At 45.6% G+C, this 22,984-nt stretch overlaps 1 protein-coding gene across 1 annotated transcript in view; it reads right to left on the reverse strand.

Moving 5' to 3' along the window:
- Positions 1-22,984, reverse strand: part of LOC146359229 (protein eyes shut homolog) — a 192,801-nt gene that overhangs the window by 166,141 nt on the left and 3,676 nt on the right. The gene's annotated exons all lie outside the window — the stretch shown is intronic.

Below are 22,984 nucleotides of genomic sequence, written 5' to 3' on the forward strand. Positions count from 1 at the left end.
TGCCCATCTGTTTGCAATACTACAAAAAAGAGGGTAACAGACATTTCTTCTTTAGTAGAAGCTGTGACAAAATTAGCTTGAAAGGCTAGGAACAGCTGTAAGTTCATCCCATTTTTGGCGACTCATTTGTAAGAGCAGGTGGCTCCAAAGTATGTTACAATATTTTAAGACTTCGCATTTCCTTTTTCTTTTACAGTGCTTGGCTTTTTTTAAAGAAAGTGTGTTTCTATGCTGTCTGTGACATCAGAATGACCTTCTATTTACGATCTTCCAGTTGGTAAATGACTGGCTACATCAGATCAGTGAATCTTACTAGTAATTTGTTTTACAGTAATACTCTGTTGTTCAGTCGTTAAGTTGTGTCCGATTCTTCGTGATCCCATGGACCACAGCACGCCAGGCCCTCCTGTCCTCCGCTCTCTCCTGGAGTGTGCTCAGGTTCATTCAGTAATACTTAAGAGCTCCCAATTAATAAAAACTCACTGCACTATACTGGTAAAAAAATTGAATGCTTTGACCTCAAGCCCAATTCACTTGTTCCTCCAAGTGTTTGTGGAGGTGGGATCAGGCCCACACTTAATAGCCCCATCTGACATTAACATGCCTCTCTGACCACAATTACAACATCTGTATGTTCAGTTAAATCCATGAGCATGGAGGCATGGCCACGGGGATCCTCTGACATCAGGGGATTGGCCAGAGGCTGCAACCCCTTTCCCCTTTTACATGCACTCACTGGATCTTTTTGTCCTTTTTAATCATGATAACCTTCTGACTGGAAAAGGCACAGGAGGACACAATGTGCCCTTTTATGTAAGATTTCAAAGGAGAGGATCATTTGAAGTTTTATCTTAAGTGGTAGAAGGTTTTTTTTTTTTTTTTTAGTGTTGGCGTTCTGACATCAGAGAACAGCAGCTGCAGAGATTTCTGTGGTGGCTGGGAGGGGAGTTTCAAGGTTGGATCTCCCCCACTGAGGGTGGACTTTACCTTGGAAGGGGGAAATCTGATATATCCTATGACTACTGGGATGCTCTCCCAAGGACCATAGATTTGCCACCTAAAACTGCCAAGAACTGCATTGCAACATTTGGAAAAAATAACAAATTCAGAGGGTAGTTAGGTTTTAATGGAGACATTAGTCTGGAAGGTACAGATCAGTTCATTTTGTATAGGAATTCCTCAGGCATCCCTACCATACGGGAAGCTAGGTCAGGGCAATAAAAGTAATAACACGTGATTCTAGGCATTTTTCTATATCTAGCATAGACAAACTAAAACTACCCATAAACAGAAGTTTAGATCTATCCAATATTCTCATAATATTTAAAGAATATTTTGCTTCAACTTTTCTGAAGAGCAAAACATGGATTCAGAGGTCACCCAAGTGCTCTTTAAAATGTGATTTTGCTTGTATGCATATAATTTTTATGCTGCCTGTTATTCATTATGAGAGTGTCTTTATTTTCAATGTCAGTTTTACTATGGCTTGCTTACAGTATTTGTATTCTTTCCAGAATTCCTATTATTCTTCACATTCATTTTGTCAAATTTCAGCAAGTCACCTTTGCATACCATTTTCTTGTCAGGCTGTATTTCTCTCTCTCTCTCTCTCTCTCATTTTTATTGGGGTTTGTTCTCACAACAAAACAATGACTGTATGTCTCTCTGCAAATGGGCCAATAGTGTAAACAATTTTTCAAGGGAAACTTTATATAGGCATGCCTCTTTCTACTTTTTTGTTTTGATTAGTTTGTCATATCCATGTCCCTGTCAATATTCAATCCATCATTTGTTGTAAAGGAGACCTTGCTTACACAAACACAGAGTGACTGGTGCTGCTAAGTAGCAATAAATTCAGGGAGCTGTCTATACAACCTGCCACTTATTTGGTTTATCTTCATGCACTGCATTCCTGGTCTTATACTAAGCATTTTGAAATAAAATGATGTGGGATGAAAAACAGACTTCTGTATAAATATGATTTTTCCTTGTCTTTGCCCCGCCCCCACTTAATTATGGAATGCTTACACTTAACCTGTTCAGTGGCTCTCCCTCCAAAGATAGTATTGTCCCATGGGGGGAAATGCATGAGTAAGATCATGAGACAAGCGATGCTGGATCAGACCAAAGGCCTGTCCAGTCCAGTATTCTCTCCCTCAGTGGGCCAACCAGAAGCTTATCGGAAGCCCATAGCAAGACATGAGTGAAATAGCAATAGAGATTATACTTTGTCCTTCTCTTGGTGTCAGCAGTGACAGGTAGGGATGTACGAAAGGGACTTAACTTGTCCCGCAGCTTTTTTCGCGGTGGGGGGGAGGTGCTTCGCTTGTCCCCCCGAAGTTCATGCGAGGGGGGGGAGGCTTCCCGCCTCGCCCGGCCGAAATTCAGGCCAGGAAGGAGGCGCCCCATCCCTCGCCGGCGAAAGTCAGGCAGGGTAGAAGCGCCCCATCTACCCGGCCGCGAAAAACAAAACAAAACACCACCCCCGTGATAGGCTACGTAACGATTAACATAGCCTATCAAGGCTAGACTTGCAAAGTCAGCCATGATAGGCTACGTTAATCGTCACGTAGCCTATCACGGCTGACTTTGCAAATCTAGCCGTGATAGGCCACGTTAATCATTACGTAGCCTATCACGGGGGTGGTTTTTTTCTTTTAACTTTCCTTGTAATGGCGGTGGTGGCAGTCGGTCGAAAGACCGGCTGCCGCCCCCGCCCCTGACGAAGACCTGACGAACCGCCACCGGGACCCGCCGCCGGGAGGGACATTCGTGAAAGGTAAGTCCCATCCCGGGGGGGTGGTGGGAGGGTGGCAGGGGGGTGGCAGAAAATTTCACCGCCGATTTCGGGGGGCCGAATGCGTTGGCACTCAGCCCCCCGAAGTTTTGGGGAGAAATTCTCCCCCATCCCTAGTGACAGGCCCTAAAAATTCTGAGGCCATCTCTCTTGACATCCCAGGGAAGTTGGTTCTGTCCCTAGACGTAATGCAGGGTTTGATCAACTCTAGGCACAAGACTATGAGGAAGAGACATCTTTTGGGATGTTCATACCTAGGGATGGGGGAGAATTTCTCCCCGAAACTTCGGGGGGCCGAGTGCCAATGCATTCAGTCCTCTGAAGGTTGTTCGGGGAGAAATTCTCCACCCCCCCCGCCCCTGCCCCCCTCCCAGGATGGGACTTACCTTTCACGAATGTCCCTCCTGGTGGCGGGTCCTGGTGGCGGTTCGGCAGGTCTTCGTCAGGGGCGGGGGCGGCAGCCGTTCTTTCAATCGGCTGCCGCTGCCGCCATTACAAGAAAAGTAAAAAAAAAAAAATGCCCCTGTGATAGGCTACGTAACGATTAACGTAGCCTATCACGGCTAGATTTGCAAAGTCAGCCGTGATAGGCTACGTTAATCATCACGTAGCCTATCACGGGTGACTTAAAAAAAAAAAAAGCCCGTACGGCTAATGGCGGCCCCCATAGGGAGCCGCCATTCGTGTTCCTTATTTGGTCCCTGTAGTCTACGTAAAGATTTACGTAGACTACGGCGAAAATAAGGGCAACGCAAATAGCGTTGCCCTTATTTTCGCCGTAGTCTACGTAAATCTTTACGTAGACTACAGGGACCAAATAAGGAACGCGAATGGCGGCTCCCTATGGGGGCCGCCATTTGCGTATGCGCTTTTTTTTTTTCAAAGTCACCCGTGATAGGCTACGTGACGATTAACGTAGCCTATCACGGTTGACTTTGCAAATCTAGCTGTGATAGGCTACGTTAATCGTTACGTAGCCTATCACAGGGGCGTTTTTTTTTTCTTTTCTTTTGAAGTTTGCGGCCGGGGAGACGGGGCGCTTCTCCCTGGCCTGAATTTCGGCCGGGCAAGGCGGGAAGCCTCCCCCCATGGCCTGAACTTCGGGGGGAGCAGTGAAGCGCCTCCCCCCCACCGCGAAGCAAGCTGCGAGACCAGGTAAGGGACTTTCGTGCATCCCTATTCATACCACCATGAGAATTATTCAGCTTCTAAACAATATAGGCATTTAAACAGCAATGTTTGACGGGGGGGCGATCAGTTCCTCCCCCCCGGAATCCTCCACAGCCAGCTGTGCTCCGCGGCAGCTCTGTGGAGCAGCCGGCCAGGCCCAGGCCAGAGCTGTCCGCAGCCGGATTTCCAGCCGCTGAGGGCTCTGGGTAAAAAAAAAAAAAAAAACGCGTACGCAAATGGCGGCAGCTACGGCCGCCACCATTTGCGTTCCTTATTTTTGGCCGTCTTAGTCTACGTAAATATTTACATAGACTAAGACGGTGCAAATAAGGGGTACTATATTGGAAAATCAACAGCACACAATTGGTGACCGTTTGTTTTTATATTTACTGTAAGCCACTCAGAGAACTTTCTGTTATGGGTTGGTATACAAATGTTGTAAAAAAATGAAAAATAACCAACCAAACAACCAAATAAACAAACAAATAAATGTGGTTGGAAGTGTATGTGAAGACCATCTGTTCACACGTGTCTACATCACCTTTAATCTTTTTATAATAAGGAATGATCACAGGCTTGGATTTGTTGTATGATACTGATACATCTTTATACATTGAAGGAAGGGGAATCACTGTCATTTCTTTGGTATAAATCAATAAGTGCCACATCTTTTTCAAAACCAAAAATGCTGCTGTTCACATTTATGAACTAAGTTAATTAATATTGTGGCCTTTGTGATAGCCAGTATGTCATGTTTCCTTCCTCCTATCCCCTACTCTTGCAATAACCTGAATGAGTTGAAAGATGTTCCCTATTGCCCAAAGAATGTCTCCCTCATGGATGTGGTAAAGTAGGCTCTTGCCGAAGAAAGCTCATGTCACAATAAATTTAAGGAGGGGTGGGAATTCAAGTAGAAATAAAGTTCAAATTTCTGGTGTTGCATTGCTAAGTATTATATAATTAATCATTGTGACAATTCATTGTTAAGTATAGAGTTTTCCATCATTCTGTGTGTTTGTAGAGGGGAAATCTTGTCTACTATGTTATGCAAGAGATGATACAAGGTCTTGATAATTTCAATCAGCATTCAAAATCTATGAATTTATGCATCTTTGTTGACATGGAACATCTTGCAGTCACTTATGTACACTGAGAAGCCAAGTACAGCTGGATGCTGTTTACTGGTCATTAAAATAATGGATTTATTCTGGCAGCTTTTCCAGTACAGAATTTCCCCTACCTGCTCTTGTGGAAATGCAATCTGTTCTAGGGCTGGACAAAACCCATTGCAGAATTCCTATAGATTATCTCCCCATGTCCCCCACACATACCCTAGTGGTCTTCTCACCACATTCGGATTTTTCCAAGACCCCTAGGTACCAGCTTGCACAGATATTATCATGGCAAATGAGAGCTTGTAGAGGCATCTCCACAGGTCCTCATTCCACCTTTATGGAATTATTTGGATGACAGGAGAGTGAGACCTATTTGATACATGTCATATAGGGTGCAGATGATGCAGGGAACATGATCTTCCCTTCTAAACTTGGTGCAGTGAAAGACAGACTATGTGGCATCACAGTAATTGTAGTCCTCACACATGGGAGCAGCCAGACCCTCTGTTTGCGAAAGCCCAAATAGCATATACTGAGCAAAGAGACCCTAGCTCAGTGGTAGAGCACATAGTTTCCATAGAGAAGATCACAGGCATCTCCAGTTAAAAGGATCAGATGACAGGTAATGGGAACCACATCTGCCTATGACCCTACAGAGCCAGGCTAGATGAAGAAATAAACTGACCTGGTTTAAGGCAGCTTCCTATGCTCCCCACCAATGACAATTAGCTGGGAACAGTTAGAAGGCCTACCCATGCCATGCAGCTAGGGATGTACGAAAGTCACTTACCTTTCCACAGATTATGTTGATGGTGGGGGGGGAGGCTTTCCGTCCCTCCCCCTGGAATCCTTGACGGGGGGGAGGCGATCAGTTCCTCCCCCCCAGAATCCTCCACGGCCGGCTGTGCTCCGTGGCAGCTCTGTGGAGCAGCCGACCAGGTCCAGGCCAGAGCCATCCACAGCCAGATTTCCAGCCGCTGAGGGCTCTGGGTAAAAAACCCAAACAAACGCATACGCAAATGGCGGCTATTTGCGTTCCCCTTATTTTCGCCGTCTTAGTCTACGTAGATATTTATGTAGACTAAGACAGCCAAAAATAAGGAATACAAATGGCGGCGGCCATAGCCGCCATTTGCGTATGCGGTTTTTTTTTACCCAGCCATGATAGGCTGCGTAAAGATTCACATAGCGTATCACGTCTTGTAAAAAAAAAACCCGACAAGACTGCAAATGGCGGCGGTGGCAGCCAGTCGGAAGACCAGCCACCGCAGCCGCTGCCGCTGCAGCCGCCGCCGGAGCCACTGCCGCCTGGAACATCCGCCCCAGGTAAGTCTTGTCCTGGAGGGGATCTGTGGGGTGGCGGGGCAGTGGCAGGCCATTCCGCCACAGATTTTGGGGGGCTGAATGCACTGGCATTTGGCCTCACCGAGATCCGTGGAGGAATTCTCTGCCATCCCTACATGCAGCCCACATAGGGCTGTAGGTAGGGATGTTAGAGAATTCCGCCACAGACTCCAATGAGGCCGTATTCTAAAGAATCCGGCCCCTCGGAGTTCATGGCGGAACGGACCACCCACCTCCGCCACCTCGCGAAGTTGCCCCGGAACAGATCCTGCCTGCCACCGGCTGGGTCAAGTCTGTCTGCTGTCATCTGCTGCCAGTCTGTGGACGCAAATGGCATCCAGCGTAGCGGACGCCATTTACGTCCCTTCTCTTTGCTGTGATAGGCTACGTAAATCTTTATGTAGCCTATCAAGGCAAAGAGCAGGAATGCAAATGGCGTAGCGGATGCCATTTGTGTCCCTGTTCTTTGCAGTAATAGGTTACATAAATCTTTACGTAGCCTATCACGGCAAAAAAGTAGGGACACTAATGGCATCCGCTACGCCATTTCCATCCCTGCTTTTTGCTGTGATAGGATAGCTGGTGGCTCCACGGACTTGCCGTGGAGTGGAGCTGACTGGCCGGCGAGGATTCCAGGGGGGAGGGACAGATTACTTCCCCACCCTGCGGACCCCCCCACGGACTCCAGGTAAGGGGGTTTCGTACATCCCTAGCTCTAGGTACTCCAAATTTAGCACTCCTCTCCATACCAATGGCCTCATGTATGTAAGAATGGGTGAGAATTTAATGTCAGTTCATTGCTTATAAGAATTTACTGACATTCACATATTTCTTCATAATCAGAATGGAAAGAATTTGATTTTTTTAAAAAAAAACTATTATGAGAGAAACCAGTAGGGATGTACAAAACACCTAGGGATGGCAGAGAATTTCTCCCCGAATCTTCGGGGGGCCGAGTGACAACGCATTCAGCCCCTCGAAATCGGCGGTGAAATTCTCCACCCCCCGCCCCCCCTGGGATGGGACTTACCTTTGGCGAATGTCCGTCCCGGCAGCGGGTCCCGGCGGCGGTTCGTCGGCCTTTTGTCAGGGGCGGGGGCGCTGCCGCCGCTATTTCAAAGTGTAAAAAACAAACAAACCCCGTGATAGGCTACGTAACGATTAACATAGCCTATCATGGCTAGATTTCCAAAGTCAGCCGTGATAGGCTACGTAAATCGTTACGTAGCCTATCACGGGTGACTTTGAAAAAAAAAAGCGCGTACGCAAATGCCGTAGTCTACGTAAATCTTTACGTAGACTAGAGGGACCAAATAAGGAACGCAAATGGCGGCGCCCATAGGCCGCCGCCATTTGCGTACGCGCTTTTTTTTTTCAAAGTCACCCATGATAGGCTACGTAACGATTTACGTAGCCTATCACAGCTGACTTTGGAAATCTAGCCGTGATAGGCTACGTTAATCGTTACGTAGCCTATCACGGGGTTGTTGTTGTTGGTTTTTTTAGATTTTGTTTCGTGGCCGGGGAGACAGGGCCTTCTTCCCAGCCTGAATTTCGGCCAGGTGAGGCAGGAAGCCTCCCCCCCGAGCCTGAATTTCGGCTGGGCGAGGCGGGACGGCTCCCCCCCTCACCTGAATTTCGGGGGGAGAAGCGAAGTGCCTCCCCCCCACTGCGAAGCACCCCTGTGAAAAGGTAAGTGACTTTCGTACATCCCTAAAAACACCTACCTGGCTCTGCGCCGGGCAATCCATGGTGAGGAGGAGGCGCTCCGTCCCTCCCCCCGGAATCTTTGATGGGGGGGAGGTGATCCGGTCCTCCCCCCAGAATTCTGCCTGGCTGGCTCCGGTCCGCAGCCAAGCTGCGGAGCCACCGGCCGGCTCCTGCCGCCTGCAGCCAGACATCCGGCTGCTGGGCAGCCCTGCAAGGACGCAAATGGCGGCTGTTGTAGCTGCCACCATTTGCGTCCCTGTATTGAGCCATGATAGGCTATGTAAATATTTACGTAGCCTATCACGGCAGGGGGAAAAACCCTAGCGTACGCAAATGGTGGTAGCTGCCACCATTTGCGTACACTGGGTTTTTTTCCCCCTGCCATGATAGGCTATGTAAATACTTACGTAGCCTATCACGGCAGGGGGAAAAAACCCCAGCGTACGCAAATGGCGGTAGCTGATGCCATTTGCGTATGCTGGGTTCCCCCCCCACACCGTGATAGGCTACGTAAATACTTATGTAGCCTACGACAGCCTCTGCAGGGATGCAAATGGCGTCCCTGCATTAGCCGTGATAGGCTACTTAAGTATTTACATAGCCTATCACAGCTATGAAGAGGAGGAAGCGAATGGCGGCCGCAGGACGGCCGCCATTCTCAAAGCAGCGTGGACGGGAGCAGGTAAGTGTGCCGTTTTGTGTGCCTTTTGTGGGTTGGGGGTGGTGGGGACTTCGTCCTGCGTGCCTTTCGTGGGTTGGGGGGGCGGGGGCTTCGTTCCGCGATGGATTTCGGGGAGCCGAATGCACTGGCGTTCGGCCTCACCGAGATCCGTCGCAAAATTCTTTGACATCCCTAGAAACCAGGAAGGACAAATTTGTCCATGTAAGCCCAGGGCTTTGAGTGCTTAGCTCTTACAAGTCTGGGATTGAATCCCTGTGCATTCAGCCATGTTAGTGCTAGAGATGGGGAAGAAATCCTCCATGGACCCCAGTGAGGCTGGATTCAAAAGAATCCGGCCTCTTGAGTCTGTGGAGGATCAGAAGACTTACCTCCCCCCTGGAGGAATCCTCACTGGCTAGATCCTCCCCACCGGCCAGCTCCGAAGCGCCAGCAATATGGCCGCCATTGCCGTATCATTGGCTGGGCTGATTGACTGCGGACTCAAATGGCATCCACTACACCATTTGCGGCCATAAAGCTCTTAGTTTAAGGTAAATGCAGCCATTTATGGCTGCATTTACCTTAAACTAAGAGCATTGGGGCTGCCAATGGCATAGTGAATGCCATTTGCATCCCTGCTTTTTCACACGATAGGCTAGGCAAATATTTGTGTAGCCTATCGCGTGAAAAAACAGGGATGCAAATGGCATCCACTGCTCCATTTGTGGCCATAAAGGTCTTAGTTTAAGCTAAATGCAGCCATTTACGGCTGCATTTACCTTAAACTAAGACCTTTGCAGCTGCAAATGGCATAGTGGACACCATTTGTGCTGGCAGTCAATCGACCCAGCCAGCAACATGGCAATGGCAGCCGTATCACTGGCACTTCGGAGCTGGCCGGTGGCTCCATGGGATCACCGTGGAGCAGAACCGGGCAGCCAGGATTCCGGGGGAGGAGGGACGGATTGCCTCCCCCCTGCGGACACTGCCCCGGAATGGCAGGTAAGCCATCCACCCATCCCTAGTTAGTGCTGAATTAGGTTTGCCACCTCTTTTTTTCTGACAGGCTTCTCATCTTTAACAGCTATATGGCAGGTGCAACATGGTCCTCTTCATGCTGAGAAAAGTTTGATTTGGTTCTGGCCCAGGTTATCTGAACGACCATATCCTCCCTTATGAATCTGCCTATGTCCTGAGATCTGGGGAGGCCCTTCTCTCAGTCCCACCACTGTCACAGGCAAGTTTGCTGGGAACCCAGGAGAGGGCCTTCTCAGTGGCTGCCCCACAGCTGTGGAACACCCTTCCCAGGGAGGCTAGGATGGCTCCCACCTTGATGTGTTTCTGGAGGCAGGCTAAAACATTCTTGTTCCAGCAGGCCTTTGGGACATAGTTGGAACCTGGGGGTAAGATGCTAAAATGCTGTTTTAATGTTTTAATATAATTTTAATTGTATTGTTGTTTAATTATATTTTAACTTTTGTATGTTTGCATATGTTTTAACTGTATATGTTTTAATGTTTGTAAGCCGCCTTGTGTATCCCAGTACTGGGAAAAAGCCAGGCGGAGCATAAATATGATGATGATGACGATAATAATAATAATAATAATAATAATAATAATAATTGGTTAGTTGCAAAAATTGCATATGGCTGGTGCAGATGGAAGATTTTTGATTCAGTTCATTTTTGATAAGAATTTATCAAAATGTGCAAACTTCTTATTCAGGAGAGAAAGAACTTGAGATTTTTTAAAAATCTGAATGTGGGAAAAAAATAGAACTAACAGACTTGCCCATCCCTACCTTATGTAATACAAAGAATGACAGCAGCAGGGAGGGATCTACAGTAGAGTCTCAATTCACCCAGCACTTCAGAGCCATTTATCATTGGTGGGAGATTCAGGCCAAATAACAGGAAGTACTTCTTTATACAGTGCATAGTTAAACTATGGAATTCTCTACCACAGGGTGTAGTGATTAGGGATGTACGAAAGTCACTTACCTTTTCGAAGGGTGACATTCGCGGTGGGGGGGAGGTGCTCCGTCCCTCCCCCCGAAATTCTGTCCGGCCAGCTCCGTTCCACGGAGATTCTGTGGAGCTGCCAGCTGGGGCCACCCACAGCTGGGCATCTGGCTGCTGGGCAGCCTGCAGGGACGCAAATGGTGGCTGCCGTAGCCGCCGCCGTTTGCGTCCCTGTATTTTGCCGTGATAGGCGTTGTAAATATTTATGTAGCCTATCACGGCAAGCAAAACAACAACAACAGCAGACACAAATGGCAGCGGCTTCGGTGGCCGCCGTTTGCGTTCCCTTTTTTTCGCCGTTTTAGCCTACGTAAATATTTATGTAGGCTATTATGGAAAAAAAAAAGGAATGCAAATAGCACCCACTACGCCATTTTCGTTCCCCCTTTTTTTCACTGTAATAGCCTATGTAAATATTTACGTAGGCTAAAATGGCGAAAAAAAGGGAACGCAAATGGCGGCCACCATAGCTGCCAACATTTGCGTCTGCTGTTTGTTTGTTTTTGCTTGCTGTGATAGGCTACGTAAATACTTACGTAGCCTATCACGGCCTCCGCAGGGATGCAAATGGCATCCCTGCATTAGCCGTGATAGGCTACATAATTATTTACGTAGCCTATCATGGCTATGATGAGGAAGCGAATGGCGCCCGCAGATGCGGCCACCATTTGCAAGTCAGCGTGAACGGCAGCAGGTAAGTGCTCCATTTCGTGCGCCTTTCATGGGGGGGGGGTTGTTCCACCATGGATTTTGGGGGGCCAAATGCACTGGCATTCGGCCTCACCGAGATCCATGGCGGAATTCTCTGACATCGCTAGTAGTGATGGCCACCAATTTGGATGGCTTTAAAAGGGGGTTAGACAAATTCCTGAAGGAAAAGGCTTTCAATGGCTTCTAGTCCCAATGACTATGTGCTCCAGTACCAGAGGCAGTGAGCCTATGTACATCAGTTGCTAGGGAGCATGGGTGGGAGGGTACTGTTGCGCTCATGCCCTGCTTGTGGGTGTCAACAGCTGGTTTCCTTTGTGTGAACAGAATGCTGGACTAGATGGACCCTTGGTCTGATCCAGCATGGCTCTTCTTATGTTCTTATATTCTTATGTCCTTATTGCTTGGAGGGACAATCCGACAGGTTGATTCAGATCCATTTTGGACTTGAATTGACTTATGTCTGGTACAAAATGGATCTGCAGACTTCATCTACAGCTCTACAATTTATTTGATATCCCCTCCTTAGAAGGACTGTGAATCGCCTTAACCTGATGTAGACATAATAACAAATCCTGGACATTTTTTTTCAAATATGCATTGAGTTTTGCAGTCTCTGTGAATCATGCCCATCTACTCATTCATCTTCTATGTGATATATGAACTGGTTCCTAGAGATAAATTCTGTGTCCTGTAACAGCAGCCTGTGTTCAATTCATGTGACCAGAACCATTATCCTTGTTTTTTTCTGGAAACCAGTTTAGAAATATGCAGTTCATTCTGCAAGCACATTATAAGTTTCAAACAAAAAAACCCTTTCAGAATTTTTAATGTGCCATTGTGAGAAAGGGGAAGGGAAAAGATAGAGATAATAGAAAGATGGTAAAGTGTGTGTGGGGAAGAATAACAAGCAGTGAGGGTTTTTTTAATTATTCAAAGCACAAAATGATGAATGTGTCTGACCTTATTAAGTATATTAAATTCTTTCCCACCCCTTTGTAAAAGAAAATAGTTTTTACACTTGACTACATCTGATCCGCATCCATTCACAAGCTAAAGCACCAGACTGGAAAGACATCAGCTAATATTCCATTACATTGGGTTTGTTTTTGTGGTTTTTTATAAACAGACTCAGGGAAAGTGGCTGTAGTTTACAATTTCACCCTGGCCAACATAATTGGAAATACTTTCTTTAACTAGAGTGAACACTGGCTCTCACCCAGAGTTGTTTTTATTCAGTTACAGGCTTGAACAGTATCACACATCTAATTTTAAATGTAACGGGTGTGATCCAGCCAGAGTTAAACACTATGAAGGCTGTAGTCGCATGCCTACTTATTTAGGCACAAGCCCCACTGAGCTCAGCTGGACCTACATCTGAACAAATGTGCAAAGGATCAGGCTTAACCCACTCTCACAGAAATCAGTGGAACTTCAAAGTCAGGAACTTGGTCTGAATTGTGTCCAGCATTTTTAAAGATGAGAATACAAATGTTTTCCTTCTTCTCATAAATAGAAAGTTGCACAAATTGTAGGCACTAACTGCATAATTTGTGCAAATTCTGGCCATCATTTGCTTAATTTGCACACATTACAGCTGAAATTTGCGCCAATTATGCAAATTGCACCCACAACTTGTGCGACTTTCTATTTATGAGAAGAAGAAAAAACCCTGGGAAATCCATGAGCTGGTCTGACTCAATGCAGATCAAGTCGAGCCAGCTCACAGGGAAGAGAGCCAGAGTCCAGGGGGCTGAGCTGATGAAAGTTTGGTGAACTCCACCCCACCACCCTGAGACAAATTCTTCTGATATCCCTATGCTGAAGCCTGATGCTATCATTCTAGTGATTTCATTAGAAATTATTTCTTTGATTTTCTCATCTTTCTTTGCTTCCTTTGGTCTCTTCCTTTTGGGTTTTTCTCCAACCCACAAGTAATACCAGTTTTAATTAGATAACCCACTGGAAGGTGAGCCTTTTTTTTTTTTTTTTTAACAGGGGTCTCTTTCTTCCAGTGTTGCAAAGCCATGCATGAGTATGGAACAAAATACAACCTGAGCCTCCAGGAAGGTATTTACTAAGATGCACCAAGCCATGAAATGGGAGAAAAGTAGTCACTTGAGCTGTATTAACTACTGTCCACTCCTAAATTTGGTAGCTAATCATGCTAGAACAGGGCCTCTGTAGAGACTAGGGATGTCAGAGAATTTCTCCACGAATCTTGGGGAGGCCGAATGCCAGCACATTTGGCACCCCGAAATTGGTGGAGAAATGGTCTTCCACCCCCCCGCCCTCCCCGGGACAGGACTTACCTTGTGTGAATGTCCCTGGCGGCGGCGGCAGCTCCAGCGGCGGTTCGGTGGCAGTTCAGCAGCGGTTCGGTGGTGGCGGCGGCGGCGGCGGCGGCGGCCAGTCTTCCGACCGGCTGCCGCCACCATTGCCATTTCCAAGTTAAAAAAAAACAAAAACGTGATAGGCTACGTAAAGATTTACATAGCCTATCATGGCTAGATTTTTAAAAAACACCGTGATAGGCTACGTAAATGTTTACGTAGCCTATCACGGCTGAGTGGGGAAAAAAAAAGCGCGTATGCAAATGGCGGCACCCATGGGCGCTGCCATTTGCGTACGCGTGGTTTTTTTTTTTCCCACTCAGCCGTGATAGGCTACGTAAACATTTACATAGCCTATCACGGCTGACTGCAGGGACGCAAATGTCCCATTTGCATCCCGGCAGGACAGTATTCTCGGCGGGAGGGATGGGGAGCCTCCCCCATGGCCAGAATTTTGGGGGGGAGGGACGGGGCACCTCCCCCCCACCACGAATCAACTTTCGGGTTCAGGTAAGTGACTTTCGTACATCCCTAGTAGAGACAGTGCCACCTTGGTCTCTCTATCCCTGGCTTCCCTATATCTTCCCAGACTTGCATGAGGTTTAATCATAGGCAAATGGATTACTTTCCTATTCCTCACAGAAGGTGGACTGCAAACTGCTTTCTTCCTGGAGCAACTGAACGTTCTGAGCCACCCTGCCTTATGGAATTTTCTATCACAAGATACGGTGATGGCTGATGGCTTAGATTGCTTTAAAAGCGGCAGCATTGCGTAAATTCATGGATAATAGCAATTAGTATTCTTTGGAAGCGCTAGACAGAAATGCCATCACTGTCATGTCTGTCTTGTAAATTCTAGTTCACCACTGGACTAGATGGACATCAGCATGATCCATGGGAGAAATTCTTTTGTTCTTATGTTACGTTATGTCATTATGTTGGTGGCTCAGACCTGCTTGCCTCCTTCCCTTGGCCTTGGGAGGTGGGGTAACTTTTCGAAGTCCCTGACTACTCTCTCCATACACTAATGTACTTTGGACGGGGGTGAATATAATTTTTTATTGAATTTTTTACTGTGTCATAAAATCAGTAACAAGACAATGGGCAGTATCCTATTGTGCCTGTGTACCAGTGGGACTGACTGCTAGCACAGTGGGGAGTTAGCTGTTCTAAAAGCAACCTAAAATGAGCAGAAGGACTTGTTTCCTGAATTGGGCAGGTCAGTGGAGCTTGCAGAAAGAAGATCTGTTGACCTGTCCCATTCCAAAAACAAGTGTTTCTATTTCTTTCCATAGCTGCTTTTTGAACTGCTAACTTTCTGTTGCAGGGGGTCCCACTTGCATGACAGAATGAGCAGGAGTGCAATAGCAGTGCTGGATACTGCCCAAAGACAGCCACAAAAACAAAATAAACAGGGTTCCCTTCAGTATGGGTGTAGCTTGTGGTTTGTTATAGAACAGAATAATGTCAACACTTTGGAATAAAACTGCATACTAGTTACACAGTCATCTTACCAGGTCTGTCCAGAAAGAGATTTGAGGTTCTGTTGATTTAAAATCAGGGAAACTCCTGCTGATAAATTGAATGAACAAGTATGAAATCTACATAAATGGGTCATGCTTGGTTCATCTCCCTCATGAATCTACAATGATGGGTTAAATGCTCTGACAAACCTTAGGACTGGGAGCCAAATCTGGCCCACTGAGGGCCCCAATCTGGCCTCCAGAGTTCCTCAGATGGCCATTCCTCTATCCTCTTCCCCTGGACCCATACCCTTTTCCCCCGACCACCAATATTTTTTCCAATCTTCTGTGCAATTTTTTCCCTATTCTAAAAGGTTGAAATGCCTCTCTGAAGGCTTAGTTACTACCAGTAAGAGCTTTAATCTAAAATATGCTGGTAGTTCTTGGTATTTTGGTCCACCCCTTTTAGCCTTTGACCCCACATGCCTACCAGTTGAATATAGCCTCTGAGAGCTTCTCCAAAATAGATTTTGGCCTTCAGGCTGAAAGAGATTCAAAAGCCTTGGTTTAGAGAACCAGTCCAAGATAACTAATCATGAGGAGGATTTCCAGTAAAGGGCTCCCTCCAATCTGGCTGCCACCAGCAGAAGACCAACAGGTCTGTGATGCAGTGGTTCCCATATGTTATCTGTGATGGAATGTACTGCCAGCAGGGGTTCTGAGAAAATATTATGGGAGAATATATCTAACAGAATCCCAAAAAACATCCAACCAAAAATGCTCTGCTCGGGGACATGCCCACCTCATTTGAAACCAGGTGCCTAAGCCCCCACACTCTTTTCAGTACTGGAGAGAGCATGAATTGTTCATATAATGCAACCTCATCAGAGTAAAATACCACTGGTGAGTAACGTTAAGTGCCACCTCTTTCACTTTGGCCAAAGTTGTATTAAAGGGCTGTTGAAACAACAAAAAAGGTTCAGAAAACCTGTATAAAGAAATGAAATTTAGAGTATGGAGAAAATAAGCCTCTTTTTTTTTTTGCTGCTCTTATACACCTACAAAAAGTATAGCTACATTGGTGGTCTTGCCTTGTAATAGGGAAGGGGGAAGGCTGTACACAAACCAGTTAGTATTTTTTAAAAAAACTTTAAAACCTGCTATTATTTATTCCTAGCATGGCAATTTGATTTGGGCACTGAGGGGGTGGGGAGGGAAGAATTTCCTATTACAATAATCTATATATTGATTCAAAGGCCACAGGAATCAGTCAGAAGCATGCTTTCTATATGCACTTCACTGACCTTAATGCTGGCCCTGTAAAAATAGGAGTATAAACTTTTACCATTTTAATCGCATTTCTGTCACAATGCTATAATCAAGCCTTAAAATCAATCCGGGTTCACTTGCAATAAAGCACTGCAATTGTGATCTCACAAAATGTGGCATTCAAAATAACTCTGAATGGGGTGGGGAAGAGTACTGATTGTAAGGAAGAAAGCTTTTATTTACACACAAATGTCTTGGCAATCAAAGTAGTAGGAGGTACAGAAAAATAAATCACTGGATGGCAAAATTAGTTTGATGTGGAATTTCAGGTTGTTGCAATTTTTGTAATATATATTCTGCTAGTATTACATCGAACTGTGATTTACTTCCTTTTTCATTTCCCTCACTTTGCTGCTACAATGTAAGTATAAATGGGAGTGCAAGCACAATGTTATGTTTATGTTCTTTCTTCTGAGACTCTACACGCTTTTAAAAAAGGTCTCTGTAAACTCTAACATTTAGAACTGGGGTAATTATTTAAATTTATAACCCACCCTGTACCTGAAGGATCAAAGTGGTAAGATCATTTCCAAGAAGAAAATATTAAAATGTGAATACATAGCTGAAATACCTGTTATCCCTATACAGGCATTGTAATGGTCTGGTGTCCAATTCCCTTATTTTTCAACAATTGCTTTAAAGTGAACATAATGACTGGGATAACCTTATCATATGTAGATCCAGATAATTTCTTTTTCTCTACATGTCCTGTACTACTAATGCACCCTGTTCATCTTTTCCTGCCAAAGCTTACCTTTGTTGTACATTTCACAGTCAGGTCTGGTAAGAAGCAGAGACATCACCTTGCCAACAAAGGTTTGCATAATCAAAGCTATGGTTTTCCCAGTAGTAGTGTATGGCTGTGAGAGGCTGGACTATAAGGAAGGCTGAGCGTCGAAGAACTGATGCTTTCGAACTGTGGTGCTGGACAAGGCTCTTACGAGTCCCCTGGACTGCAAGGAGGTCAAATCAGTCCATCCTAAAGGAAATCAACCCTGACTGCTCATTGGAAGGACAGATACTGAAGTTGAAGCTCAAATATTTTGGCCACCAAATGCGAAGAGAAAAGTCACTGGAAAAGTCATTGATGCTGGGAAAGATTGAAAGCAAAAGGAGAAGGGAAAGGCAGAGAATGAGATGGCTAGATAGCATCACTGATGCAATGAATATGAACTTGAGCACACTCCGGGAGAGAGCGCAGGACAGGAAGGCCTGGCGTGCTATGATCAGTGGGGTCACGAAGAGTCAGACATGACTTAACGACTGAACAACAACAACAAATTTTACCATAATACAGTTGCCAATTATTGGATTTAGTAGTTACAGCAAAGTTAAAAGTTTAGGAAGTTCGAAAAAAACAATCTTTGTGTGGAACCACCAGGCTGATTATAAGCTAAGCCCACACTCAGTTGGTTCAGGCTTGGCTCATAATGGGTTCCACTATAATTTCTGCCTATCATTGCCCCTTTTCTTATTTCTAAGACCTGAAGTACACATTACTTTGAAGATTTAGCTAGCAACACATTTTCCACGCACTTTTTCCAAACATGCTATCTTTTGAAGGCATTTCTTTTTTGTTATGTAAATCAGATCAAAAGCTCGTAAATGTGGATTTTCCAATCACAGATTTCATTTGGGTCCACATTAGGTTCCAGGAGGTGTGAATTGAATATGCTCATATAAATTTATGAACCAAACTAATTCCTATCACATCCCTATTAACAGCTATGCCCTTCCTTCCTTCCTTCCTTCCTTCCTTCCTTCCTTCCTTCTCTCTTTACCAGACAGTCCAGATTGGGACCCTAGTGTTGCTAGCATCTATGGGATCAGGTCCAGATGAGGGCAAAGGCCCTGAATACAGCAGAACGTAAACATTTCTATATGTTACAAACAACGAGTGTACACTGTAGCTAATAAAATGGCTTTAAAATATACTCTGCCATAAGACGGTGTTTGATAGTTGCACCTCTTAAATAAGGTTTCAGTAACACAAAATATTTGGCTGCATTGATCTAAATTTGACTGAAAAATGGCACACTTTTTATGCTGGACAATTTTGTTTCTAAGATTTCCCCCCCTGTAGAATTCTAATGAAATGCAGCATGAACTTCTGTGCTGCACTATACATTCTGTACAATGTTGTTCATCATTGCCTTAGGTAAAACACTTCATTTTTTTATTTTAAAAGGTAAAATGTAACCTTTATGAAATCCAACTTGTAGTAAATGTGTCCCATACATAGCATGAGAAAACGTATGGAGTGATTTAACATTGACATCTCTAGGGATTGCATAAAGCCACACCAATTATATTGATGTCAGAGTAGCCAGAGAATGAAGGATAGGACATGTGCATGGTGATGGGAAATCTTCTACCAATTCCATTACATTTGGGATGCAATGACTACCCTTGGTTTTGGGTTCCAAAATTACATTTAGCAATTATAGATATATGTCCCAAATAAAACAGCAGGCTTCCAAACCGTTATAGTGAATCAGTGAAACAAACACAAAAGCAAAAAAAAAAAAAAAAGCAGCAATGTGACAGGGTGTTATTAAGCCAGATGCTCACAATGGGGAATGATCCACAATAGTGCAATCTTTCAGGCAATTGCCCACCACCATGCACAACCAGGGCCCAAGCATCCATTTTTTGAGCCCGGTACAAACACAAGCCCCCTCCCATATACATACCATGCCATCCAGTCCATATAGTCTCCTGAGTCATGAAAGAAAAGTTTCTATCTTAATTCTGAAATTACATTTTCTATATTTTTGAATGTAAGAGGGACCACCCAAAAGTGCATCCGAAATTCCCACACCCATGGCACTTCTTTCCTCCCCTAGACGGGATGGGAAGGAACAAGGTTCCTGCAAATGTAGTCCTTATTCCACCTGCTGGGCTGCTGCCCTGGGTTCAGGATATGGGGCATGGCTGACAGCAGTAGCGACCAGAACATGCCAGGGGCTGGGGCTGGCCCTGATTACATCTGGCTAGGGATGTACGAAACCCTTACCTGGCTCTGTTCCGGGCATCTGCGGTGGCGGGGAGGCACTCCTTCTCACAGAGTGGGGAAGAGACAGTGGGTAGGGCAACAGATCAGGAGCAGGGGGCAAGCCAGCTCATTCTGGAGTCTTTCTTCCTAGGGGACTCAGGAAAAGCATGACAGTGATTCCAGCCAACCTGCTTTTACATGGGGCTAGTGAAGGTACAGTGGTATATGGGCCAACAGCTTGGGTGATATTAACCTATCTGTCACTGTAAAACTAAACTACTCAAGTTGTTCAGCAGTATCTCTGCTCAGAAGGGGCTGCTTTTGTTACTGCTTGAAGTCCTGTGAAGGAACTAGGGATGTCAGAGAATTCCGCAACAGATCTCGGTGAGGCCGAATGACAGTGCATTCAGCCCCCCGAAATCCGTGGTGGAATGAACTCCCCCACCACGTGAAAGGCACATGAAACGGAGCACTTACCTGCTGCCGTTCACGCTGCTTTGTGAATGGCGGCCGCATCTCTGGCCGCCATTTGCTTCTTCATTATAGCCATGATAGGCTACATAAATAATTATGTAGCCTATCACGGCTAATGCAGGGACGCCATTTGTGTCCCTGTGGAGGCCGTGATAGGCTATGTAAATATTTACGTAGGCTATCACGGCAAAAAAAGGGAACACAAATGGTGGCCACCGTAGCCGCTGCCATTTGCATTCCCTTTCTTTTGCTGTGATAGGCTACATAAATAAATACATAGCCTATCATGGCAAAATACAGGGACACAAATGGCGGCCGCTATGGCGGCCACCATTTGCGTCCATGTGCAGCCCAGCGGCCGGATGTCTGGCTGCGGGCGGCCCTGGCCGGTGGCTCCACAGAGTCGCTGCGGAGCGGAGCCAGCCAGGGAGAATTTTGGGGGGAGGGACAGAGCGCCTCCCCCCCACCGCGAATGTCACGCTTCGAAAAGGTCAGTGACTTTCGTACATCCCTAGATAGGGATGTCAGAGAATTCCATCACGGATCTCGGTGAGGCCGAATGCCAGTGCATTCGGCCCCCCGAAATCCATGGCGGAACAAAGCCCCCCCGCCTTCCACCCCACAAAATGGGCCCGGAACGGAGCACCTACCTGCTGCCGTCCGTGCTGACTTGTGAATGGCGGCCGCATCTCTGGCTGCCATTTGCTTCTTCCATGTAGCTGTGACAGGCTGTGTAAATACTTACGTAGCCTATCATGGCTAATGCAGGGATGCCATTTGCATCCCTGCGGAAGCCGTGATAGGCTACATAAGTATTTACGTAGCCTATCATGGCAAAACTAAGGGACGGTGACCGCCATTTGCATCCCCCCTTTTTTTTGCCGTTTTCGCCTACATTAATATTTACGTAGGCTATTACGGCAAAAAAAAAAAAAAAAGAATGCAAATGGTGTAGTGGCCGCCATTTGCGTTCCTTTTTTTTTTTTTGCCATAATAGCCTAAGTAAATATTTACGTAGGCTAAAATGGCAAAAAATAAAAGGGGACGCAAATGGCAGCCGCTATAGCAGCCGCCATTTGCGTTCGCTTTTTTTTTTTTTTGCCATGATAGGCTACGTAAATATTTACGTAGCCTATCACGGCAAAATACAGGGACACAAATGGTGGTGGCTATGGCAGCCGCTATTTGCATCCCTGCAGGCTGCCCAGTGGCCGGATGTCTGGCTATGGGCAGCCCCGGCCAGCAGCTCTGCAGAATCTCCACAGAGTGGAGCTGGCTAGAGAGATTTTCAGGGGGAGGGACGGAGCGCCTCTCCCCCCACGAATGTCACCCTTCGAAAAGGTAAGTGACTTTCGTATATCCCTAGCTCTGCATCCACTTCCTGCCCAGCCGCATGAGCCCCCTGCCTGTAATATTGCTTAGATGGTCCCTTTACAGCTGCAGTCTACATAACAGTTAATTACCAGATGAACAAGAGTCACTGTTTTGAAGGAAAAAGGCAAATCCCTCCAAGACAGCAATGGCTGGCCCATGGGTCCAGGTAACGAGCAGGGGGCTTGTGAGGCTGGGCAGGCAGCTGTCTGGATCAGGCTGAAGAGGCCCAAAGTACTTTGGAGCAATCCAACCTGATTTGGGTCACTCCCGACGCACTCTGGAACTGGATTGCTTTAGGCTGAATCACCCTGATCCGCTTCAGGATTCAGACCAAAGCGGGCACAGCCCTATTAAATGGGAAAAAAAGTGGTAATTTTTTATAGTGCCTGAAGAAGGCCCAGAAATATATGCCACAGGGCTGAAATGCCTTAGGGCTACTTTGCAGAATGAAACTTTATTTTCCTAACAGCACATCCAGCCTGAAGAACTACAAAGCTTGCTAACTGTTTTGGGAGATGTTCCTAATAAAGGTATTATCCTATCTATCTTTAATTTTTTTTTATTCTAATGGACCAACATGGCTGCCAACATTTTACAAATAGAAGCAAATCCAATTTTGGAAGGGTAGGATGCTCTGAATGGTGAGTTCACCATGTGTTACTTCACATCATTCCCCATTCAAAGTACTGACTGGCTTGCTATTGCCTAGAAGGGACCGTGCTAGCTTTCAAGACTTCCCTCTTACGTTAAAAATATAAGCTGTCACAAATGGGGGCAGAAAGCAAACCCTCTGACTCTTAAACCACTAGAGATATAGTTTAATCAGTTGGGTAAAGTATTGGACTGGCAGTCTGCAAATCGGTTATTGAATGCTACAGAAGCTTGAGGCAAAACACAAACAGTAGATCAATTTTCCTCATGCCTCAATGTGAAAGAGCCAAACAAGCAATTCAGTACATCCCTGCTGTCCCTCTTCAGAAATGAGCACAATGCTTGGGCAGAAAGCTTAATGTGCCAACAAAATGTACAACTTACTCCACAAAAAGTTTGGCTTAAATTGAGCCCAGAAAAACAAAAAACACAGGAAATTATTTGACATGAAAACTTCAATAGTAAGTTAGTTAGTTCTGCTCAGCTAACCCCATTACAAAACACCAGTGTTCATTATGCCTCAAAGGTGAAGCTATTCTTTAAAAAAATTCTGGTCTTTGTCACTTATGTGCTCACCCATAAGCCTATTCCATCCATTTCTGCATGAATCTTCATTGTGGTGGTGGGGTGTGTGTGTTAATTATGCATGAAAATTAACATTTAAATAGTCTTGAAATGCTTATTTTAAATGTATTTTCTATCAAAATATGCATTTCTACATATATTTCTCTCAAAATTCAAAATTCAATTTAAAACATATTTTGATACATTTCTTTGAGCCACAAATATGGCTGGATATAATTTGGAACATCCAGGAAGTGCAAGAGCCAGTGAATAAT

This window comes from Heloderma suspectum, chromosome 1, assembly GCF_057233095.1.
Source record: "Heloderma suspectum isolate Gila_16-S chromosome 1, 16-S_ref, whole genome shotgun sequence".
Taxonomy (NCBI): domain Eukaryota; kingdom Metazoa; phylum Chordata; class Lepidosauria; order Squamata; family Helodermatidae; genus Heloderma; species Heloderma suspectum.